We start from the raw sequence: 9,661 nt of genomic DNA on the forward strand, positions 1-9,661 counted from the left end.
TAACCGAAGGAGATCTCAACACACATGTAGATGTGTAATATATAATCCTTATAACTATTCTTATTCTCCTAACTATATTTATATGGTTGATTCTGAGTCTACAGACTGTCTACAGACTCTATATCGTTGTATAAGAACACATTCTGTCAGTTCAGGGACTTTGAACTCTTGTCCTGGAGTGAATAGGTATTCTGAGTCTACAGACTGTCTACAGACTCTATATCGTTGTATAAGAACACATTCTGTCAGTTCAGGGACTTTGAACTCTTGTCCTGGAGTGAATAGGTATTCTGAGTCTACAGACTGTCTACAGACTCTATATCGTTGTATAAGAACACATTCTGTCAGTTCAGGGACTTTGAACTCTTGTCCTGGAGTGAATAGGTATTCTGAGTCTACAGACTGTCTACAGACTCTATATCGTTGTATAAGAACACATTCTGTCAGTTCAGGGACTTTGAACTCTTGTCCTGGAGTGAATAGGTATTCTGAGTCTACAGACTGTCTACAGACTCTATATCGTTGTATAAGAACACATTCTGTCAGTTCAGGGACTTTGAACTCTTGTCCTGGAGTGAATAGGTATTCTGAGTCTACAGACTGTCTACAGACTCTATATCGTTGTATAAGAACACATTCTGTCAGTTCAGGGACTTTGAACTCTTGTCCTGGAGTGAATAGGTATTCTGAGTCTACAGACTGTCTACAGACTCTATATCGTTGTATAAGAACACATTCTGTCAGTTCAGGGACTTTGAACTCTTGTCCTGGAGTGAATAGGTATTCTGAGTCTACAGACTGTCTACAGACTCTATATCGTTGTATAAGAACACATTCTGTCAGTTCAGGGACTTTGAACTCTTGTCCTGGAGTGAATAGGTATTCTGAGTCTACAGACTGTCTACAGACTCTATATCGTTGTATAAGAACACATTCTGTCAGTTCAGGGACTTTGATCTCTTGTCCTGGAGTGAATAGGTATTGCAGGGTTTAGTTCCAACCAAGCACCACACCTGACTTCATTAATCATCTCACATGTTGTTAAACAGAGAAACTGGTAGCAGGAGTCCAGCTTCTGGAAGACAAGTTGATGATGCGGGAGATGAGAGCTGGACAAAAAATACTGAATCTGGTCAAAATGTGTGACGTCTGTTTTAATTAATATTCAGAAGATAATATTTTGTGTGTTATCTTTCTTCATGGCCAACATGCCAGGTTGATTCGTTAACTCTTTACTTGAAGGGTGTACATTAGTCATTCATAAGTCATTCATTTGGGGTAGCAGGAAGCCTAGTGGTTACAGTGTTGGACTAGTAACTGAAAGGTTGCAAATTCAAACCCCTGAGCTGACAAGGTACAAATCTGTCGTTCTGCCCCTGAACAGGCAGTTAACCCACTGTTCCTAGGCCGTCATTGAAAATAAGAATTTGTTCTGAACTAACTTGCCTAGTTAAATAAAGGTTAATAACATATATATATATATTTTTAAAGGGGGTACATAAGTCATCTGGGCTTCCAAGTGGCACAGTTGTCTAAGGCTCTGCATTTCAGTGTAAGACGGGTCACTACAGTCCCTGGTTCACATCCAGGCTGCATCACATCTGGCCGTTATTGGCAGTCCCATAGGGCGACGCACAATTGGCCTAGTGTTGTCTGGGGCAGGCTGTCGTTGTAAAAAAAGAATTTGCTCTCAGCTGACTTGCCAAAGTACATTTAAAAATGACTCCTGTATGAAAACCGAACACCTTTAAAGGAGTCTTTACCCTCTTACACACTATTACCATAGCAACACAGGGTTACACACTATTACCATAGCAACACAGGGTTACACACTATTACCATAGCAACACAGGGTTACACACTATTGCCATAGCAACACAGGGTTACACGCTATTACCATAGCAACACAGGGTTACACACTATTACCATAGCAACACAGGGTTACACACTATTAACGTACCATATCAACACAGGGTTACACACTATTAATGTACCATATCAACACAGGGTTACTGACTAACATGTTGGTAGCAACACATGGTTACTGACTAGCATGTTGGTATCAACACAGGGTTAACTGTTAGTGACTGTAACATGTTGGTATCAACACAGGGTTAACAGTTAGTGACTGTAACATGTTGGTATCAACACAGGGTTAAAAGTTAGTGACTGTAACATGTTGGTATCAACACAGGGTTAACAGTTAGTCACTGTAACATGTTGGTATCAACACAGGGTTAACTGTTAGTGACTGTAACATGTTGGTATCAACACAGGGTTCCTGACTAGCATGTTGGTATCAACACAGGGTTACTGACTAGCATGTTGGTATCAACACAGGGTTAACAGTTAGTGACTGTAACATGTTGGTATCAACACAGGGTTAACAGTTAGTGACTGTAACATGTTGGTATCAACACAGGGTTACTGACTAGCATGTTGGTATCAACACAGGGTTAACAGTTAGTGACTGTAACATGTTGGTATCAACACAGGGTTAACAGTTAGTGACTGTAACATGTTGGTATCAACACAGGGTTAACTGTTAGTGACTGTAACATGTTGGTATCAACACAGGGTTAACAGTTAGTGACTGTAACATGTTGGTATCAACACAGGGTTAACAGTTAGTGACTGTAACATGTTGGTAGCAACACAGGGTTAACTGTTAGTGACTGTAACATGTTGGTATCAACACAGGGTTAACAGTTAGTGACTGTAACATGTTGGTATCAACACAGGGTTAACAGTTAGTCACTGTAACATGTTGGTATCAACACAGGGTTAACTGTTAGTGACTGTAACATGTTGGTATCAACACAGGGTTCCTGACTAGCATGTTGGTATCAACACAGGGTTACTGACTAGCATGTTGGTATCAACACAGGGTTAACAGTTAGTGACTGTAACATGTTGGTATCAACACAGGGTTAACAGTTAGTGACTGTAACATGTTGGTATCAACACAGCGTTACTGACTAGCATGTTGGTATCAACACAGGGTTAACAGTTAGTGACTGTAACATGTTGGTATCAACACAGGGTTAACAGTTAGTGACTGTAACATGTTGGTATCAACACAGGGTTAACAGTTAGTGACTGTAACATGTTGGTATCAACACAGGGTTAACAGTTAGTGACTGTAACATGTTGGTATCAACACAGGGTTAACAGTTAGTGACTGTAACATGTTGGTAGCAACACAGGGTTAACTGTTAGTGACTGTAACATGTTGGTATCAACACAGGGTTAACAGTTAGTGACTGTAACATGTTGGTATCAACACAGGGTTAACAGTTAGTGACTGTAACATGTTGGTAGCACCACAGGGTTAACAGTTAGTGACTGTAACATGTTGGTATCAACACGGGGTTAACAGTTAGTGACTGTAACATGTTGGTATCAACACAGGGTTAACTGTTAGTGACTGTAACATGTTGGTATCAACACAGGGTTAACTGTTAGTGACTGTAACATGTTGGTATCAACACAGGGTTAACAGTTAGTGACTGTAACATGTTGGTAGCAACACAGGGTTAATGGTCACTGACTAGCATGTTGGTATCAACACAGGGTTAACTGTTAGTGACGGTAACCTTTCGGTATCAACACAGGGTTAACTGTTAGTGACTGTAACATGTTGGTATCAACACAGGGTTAACAGTTAGTGACTGTAACATGTTGGTATCAACACAGGGTTAACAGTTAGTGACTGTAACATGTTGGTATCAACACAGGGTTAACAGTTAGTGACTGTAACATGTTGGTATCAACACAGGGTTAACAGTTAGTGACTGTAACATGTTGGTATCAACACAGGGTTAACTGTTAGTGACTGTAACATGTTGGTAGCAACACAGGGTTAACAGTTAGTGACTGTAACATGTTGGTATCAACACAGGGATAACTGTTAGTGACTGTAACATGTTGGTAGCAACACAGGGTTAACAGTTAGTGACTGTAACATGTTGGTATCAACACAGGGTTACTGACTCTAACATGTTGGTATCAACACAGGGTTAACAGTTAGTGACTGTAACATGTTGGTATCAACACAGGGTTAACAGTTAGTGACTGTAACATGTTGGTAGCAACACAGGGTTAATGGTCACTGACTAGCATGTTGGTATCAACACAGGGTTAACAGTTAGTGACTGTAACCTTTCGGTATCAACACAGGGTTAACTGTTAGTGACTGTAACATGTTGGTATCAACACAGGGTTAACAGTTAGCGACTGTAACATGTTGGTATCAACACAGGGTTAACAGTTAGTGACTGTAACATGTTGGTATCAACACAGGGTTAACAGTTAGTGACTGTAACATGTTGGTATCAACACAGGGTTAACAGTTAGTCACTGTAACATGTTGGTATCAACACAGGGTTAACTGTTAGTGACTGTAACATGTTGGTATCAACACAGGGTTAACAGTTAGTGACTGTAACATGTTGGTATCAACACAGGGTTCCTGACTGTAACATGTTGGTATCAACACAGGGTTAACAGTTAGTGACTGTAACATGTTGGTATCAACACAGGGTTAACTGTTAGTGACTGTAACATGTTGGTATCAACACAGGGTTAACAGTTAGTGACTGTAACATGTTGGTATCAACACAGGGTTAACTGTTAGTGACTGTAACATGTTGGTAGCAACACAGGGTTAACAGTTAGTGACTGTAACATGTTGGTATCAACACAGGGTTACTGACTAGCATGTTGGAATCAACACAGGGTTAACAGTTAGTGACTGTAACATGTTGGTATCAACACAGGGTTAACAGTTAGTGACTGTAACATGTTGGTATCAACACAGGGTTAACAGTTAGTGACTGTAACATGTTGGTATCAACACAGGGTTAACAGTTAGTGACTGTAACATGTTGGTATCAACACAGGGTTAACAGTTAGTCACTGTAACATGTTGGTATCAACACAGGGTTAACTGTTAGTGACTGTAACATGTTGGTATCAACACAGGGTTAACAGTTAGTGACTGTAACATGTTGGTATCAACACAGGGTTCCTGACTGTAACATGTTGGTATCAACACAGGGTTAACAGTTAGTGACTGTAACATGTTGGTATCAACACAGGGTTAACTGTTAGTGACTGTAACATGTTGGTATCAACACAGGGTTAACAGTTAGTGACTGTAACATGTTGGTATCAACACAGGGTTAACTGTTAGTGACTGTAACATGTTGGTAGCAACACAGGGTTAACAGTTAGTGACTGTAACATGTTGGTATCAACACAGTGTTACTGACTGTAACATGTTGGTATCAACATAGGGTTAACAGTTAGTGACTGTAACATGTTGGTAGCAACACAGGGTTAACAGTTAGTGACTGTAACATGTTGGTATCAACACAGGGTTAACAGTTAGTGACTGTAACATGTTGGTAGCAACACAGGGTTAACTGTTAGTGACTGTAACATGTTGGTATCAACACAGGGTTAACAGTTAGTGACTGTAACATGTTGGTATCAACACAGGGTTACTGACTGTAACATGTTGGTATCAACACAGGGTTAACAGTTAGTGACTGTAACATGTTGGTATCAACACAGGGTTAACAGTTAGTGACTGTAACATGTTGGTATCAACACAGGGTTAACTGTTAGTGACTGTAACATGTTGGTAGCAACACAGGGTTAACAGTTAGTGACTGTAACATGTTGGTATCAACACAGGGTTACTGACTGTAACATGTTGATATCAACACAGGGTTAACAGTTAGTGACTGTAACATGTTGGTAGCAACACAGGGTTAACAGTTAGTGACTGTAACATGTTGGTATCAACACAGGGTTAACAGTTAGTGACTGTAACATGTTGGTAGCAACACAGGGTTAACTGTTAGTGACTGTAACATGTTGGTATCAACACAGGGTTAACAGTTAGTGACTGTAACATGTTGGTATCAACACAGGGTTACTGACTGTAACATGTTGGTATCAACACAGGGTTAACAGTTAGTGACTGTAACATGTTGGTATCAACACAGGGTTAACAGTTCGTGACTGTAACATGTTGGTATCAACACAGGGTTAACAGTTAGTGACTGTAACATGTTGGTATCAACACAGAGTTAACTGTTAGTGACTGTGTGCATTGAGTGCTGTGTATCCTGTCTTGTGATCTTTCAATGTGGCTTGATGTTACTTGGCAAACAATCCTTGGAACTATTGTGACTTTCTTATTGAAGGATGTCATTCTAATTCCGTAGAAGACGGATGAAGGCGTGTCTCAAGTAAACAGAGTACATATCCTGTTAACTAGTGCTGTACTCCTTTGGAAACACGTCATAGACCTCTCACACTGCACTATATATTTCACTCCCATCTTTAATGTTTCTGGTATTGTTTCCTCCCTTGTTGGTGCTGTTGGAATGATGGTTTTGTATTCATGTATGTGTTCACAGAGGACCATCATGGAAAATAAGTTTTAAAACAGTAATGTGTTACACTGCATTTAAATCAATGAGGATATCACTTGTCCACCAACTCCTGTGGCCTTATGGTTAGTGTCCGCCCTGAGATTGGAATGGTAGGAGGTTGATTCCCAGAAAAGTCATACAATAAACTGTCAAAATGGGAGCTTCTCTGCTTGGCACACAGCAATAAGGATATCAGTGGAGGCTGCTGATGGAAGGGTCAGAATAATGGCCAGAACAGAGCAAATGGAACGGCATCAAACACCTGGAAACCATGGAAACCATGTATTTGATTCCATAAAGCTCCAGCCAATACCACGTCCTCCCCAATTAAGGTGCCACCATCCTCCAGTGAAAAGGAGATGGATTAGGGGTAAGGCCCTGAGATGTACTAGACAAGGCAGTAGTCTATCAAGCAGAAACCAGGATACTTACTTAACAACTTGTTTTTCTGAATTGTGTTTTTCAAATGGTCTAATAAATCAAATCCCCCAGAAGCTGGTTGGTGGATGGCAATGGAATGTTAAACAATCTATCAAACTACAGCCCAGCAATAGTGCCATTCAATTATTTACACACACTGTTAAAACAGAATGTTGTGAAACCCCAGAACAGGTGACAGGGGTCTTCCTTGCCTAATTTCTGATAAAAAAAGCTTGTAATTCAATATGTTTGCTTATCTTACTGTTTATCAAGTGGCATCCTGACAGATTTAAAGGGGAATGTGTCACGCCCTGTCCTTAGAGACACGTTTTATTTCTCTATTTGGTTATAGGTCAGGGTGTGATTTGGGGTGGGCTTTCTATGTTGTCTATTTCTTTGTTTTGGCCGAGTAGGGTTCCCAATCTGAGGCAGCTGTTTATCGTTGTCTCTGATTGGGAATCATACTTAAGCAGCCTTTTTTCCACCTGTGTTTGTGGGTAGGTATTTTCTGTTTAGTCTCTGTTACCTGACAGAACTGTTCGCTTTCGTTTTAATATGGTAATGATGCCAGCAGCCTCTGCCCTCCCTGGATAAATATGGAAATGATGCCAGCAGCCTCTGCCCCTCCCTCTGCCCTCCCTGGATAAATATGGAAATGATGCCAGCAGCCTCTGTCCCTCCCTCTGCCCTCCCTGGATAAATATGGTAATGAGGTCAGCAGCCTCTGCCCCTCCCTCTGCCCTCCCTGGATAAATATGGTAATGAGGTCAGCAGCCTCTGCCCCTCCCTCTGCCCTCCCTGGATAAATATGGTAATGAGGTCAGCAGCCTCTGCCCCTCCCTCTGCCCTCCCTGGATAAATATGGTAATGATGCCAGCAGCCTCTGTCCCTCCCTCTGCCCTCCCTGGATAAATATGGTAATGATGCCAGCAGCCTCTGTCTCTCCCTCTGCCCTCCCTGTATAAATATGGTAATGATGCCAGCAGCCTCTGTCTCTCCCTCTGCCCTCCCTGGATAAATATGGTAATGATGCCAGCAGCCTCTGTCTCTCCCTCTGCCCTCCCGTGGATAAATATGGTAATGATGCCAGCAGCCCCTGTCTCTCCCTCTGCCCTCCCTGGATAAATATGGTAATGATGCCAGCAGCCTCTGTCTCTCCCTCTGCCCTCCCTGGATAAATATGGTAATGAGGTCAGCAGACTCTGCCCCTCCCTCTGCCCTCCCTGGATAAATATGGTAATGAGGTCAGCAGCCTCTGCCCCTCCCTCTGCCCTCCCTGGGTAAATATGGTAATGAGGTCAGCAGTCTCTGCCCCTCCCTCTGCCCTCCCTGGATAAATATGGTAATGAGGTCAGCAGTCTCTGCCCCTCCCTCTGCCCTCCCTGGATAAATATGGTAATGAGGTCAGCAGCCTCTGTCCCTCCCTCTGCCCTCCCTTCTCTGGATAAATATGGTAATGAGCTCAGCAGCCTCTGCCCCTCCCTCTGCCCTCCCTTCTCTGGATAAATATGGTAATGATGCCAGCAGTCTCTGCCCCTCCCTCTGCCCTCCCTGGATAAATATGGTAATGAGATCAGCAGCCTCTGCCCCTCCCTCTGCCCTCCCTGGATAAATATGGTAATGAGATCAGCAGCCTCTGCCCCTCCCTCTGCCCTCCCTGGATAAATATGGTAATGAGGTCAGCAGCCTCTGCCCCTCCCTCTGCCCTCCCTGGATAAATATGGTAATGAGGTCTGCAGTCTCTGCCCCTCCCTCTGCCCTCCCTGGATAAATATGGTAATGAGGTCAGCAGCCTCTGCCCCTCCCTCTGCCCTCCCTGGATAAATATGGTAATGAGTTCAGCAGCCTCTGCCCCTCCCTCTGCCCTCCCTGGATAAATATGGTAATGAGATCAGCAGCCTCTGCCCCTCCCTCTGCCCTCCCTGGATAAATATGGTAATGAGGTCAGCAGCCTCTGCCCCTCCCTCTGCCCTCCCTGGATAAATATGGTAATGAGGTCTGCAGTCTCTGCCCCTCCCTCTGCCCTCCCTGGATAAATATGGTAATGAGGTCAGCAGCCTCTGCCCCTCCCTCTGCCCTCCCTGGATAAATATGGTAATGAGGTCAGCAGCCTCTGCCCCTCCCTCTGCCCTCCTTGGATAAATATGGTAATGAGGTCAGCAGCCTCTGCCCCTCCCTCTGCCCTCCCTGGATAAATATGGTAATGAGGTCAGCAGCCTCTGCCCCTCCCTCTGCCCTCCCTGGATAAATATGGTAATGAGGTCAGCAGCCTCTGCCCCTCCCTCTGCCCTCCCTGGATAAATATGGTAATGAGGTCAGCAGCCTCTGCCCCTCCCTCTGCCCTCCCTGGATAAATATGAACACATAAAACCCATATAAAGTGCTGCTCACATGGACACCGCTACAACCCTTCAACAGGTACATGGGTGAATTAGTACCTTCTCTCTGAACTAAATGTGATAACTGTGGTTCTGCTGTTTTTAATAAAGAACATGTCTAAGTGTGTTTTCGATGTTTTCCATAACTTGAGTTGACCTTAATCTGTTTTGTCTTGGATAGAGGACATCAGTCAGCCATCTACAATCTAGAGGACATCAGCCAACCATCTACAATCTAGAGGACAATAACCAGCCATCCACAATCTCTGTAAGTGTATTCTACTTGACTAATATCTAATGTTATCTTTACTGCTTATCAACATGGTTGATTTTATATAAATAGGACCTTTGTAACCCTCCATGAGCTCCTTGAACAGAATAAGTAAACACTGAGTATACAAAACATTAAGAATACCT

The sequence above is a fragment of the Oncorhynchus kisutch genome, linkage group LG14 (assembly GCF_002021735.2).
Source record: "Oncorhynchus kisutch isolate 150728-3 linkage group LG14, Okis_V2, whole genome shotgun sequence".
In the NCBI taxonomy this organism is placed as follows: domain Eukaryota; kingdom Metazoa; phylum Chordata; class Actinopteri; order Salmoniformes; family Salmonidae; genus Oncorhynchus; species Oncorhynchus kisutch.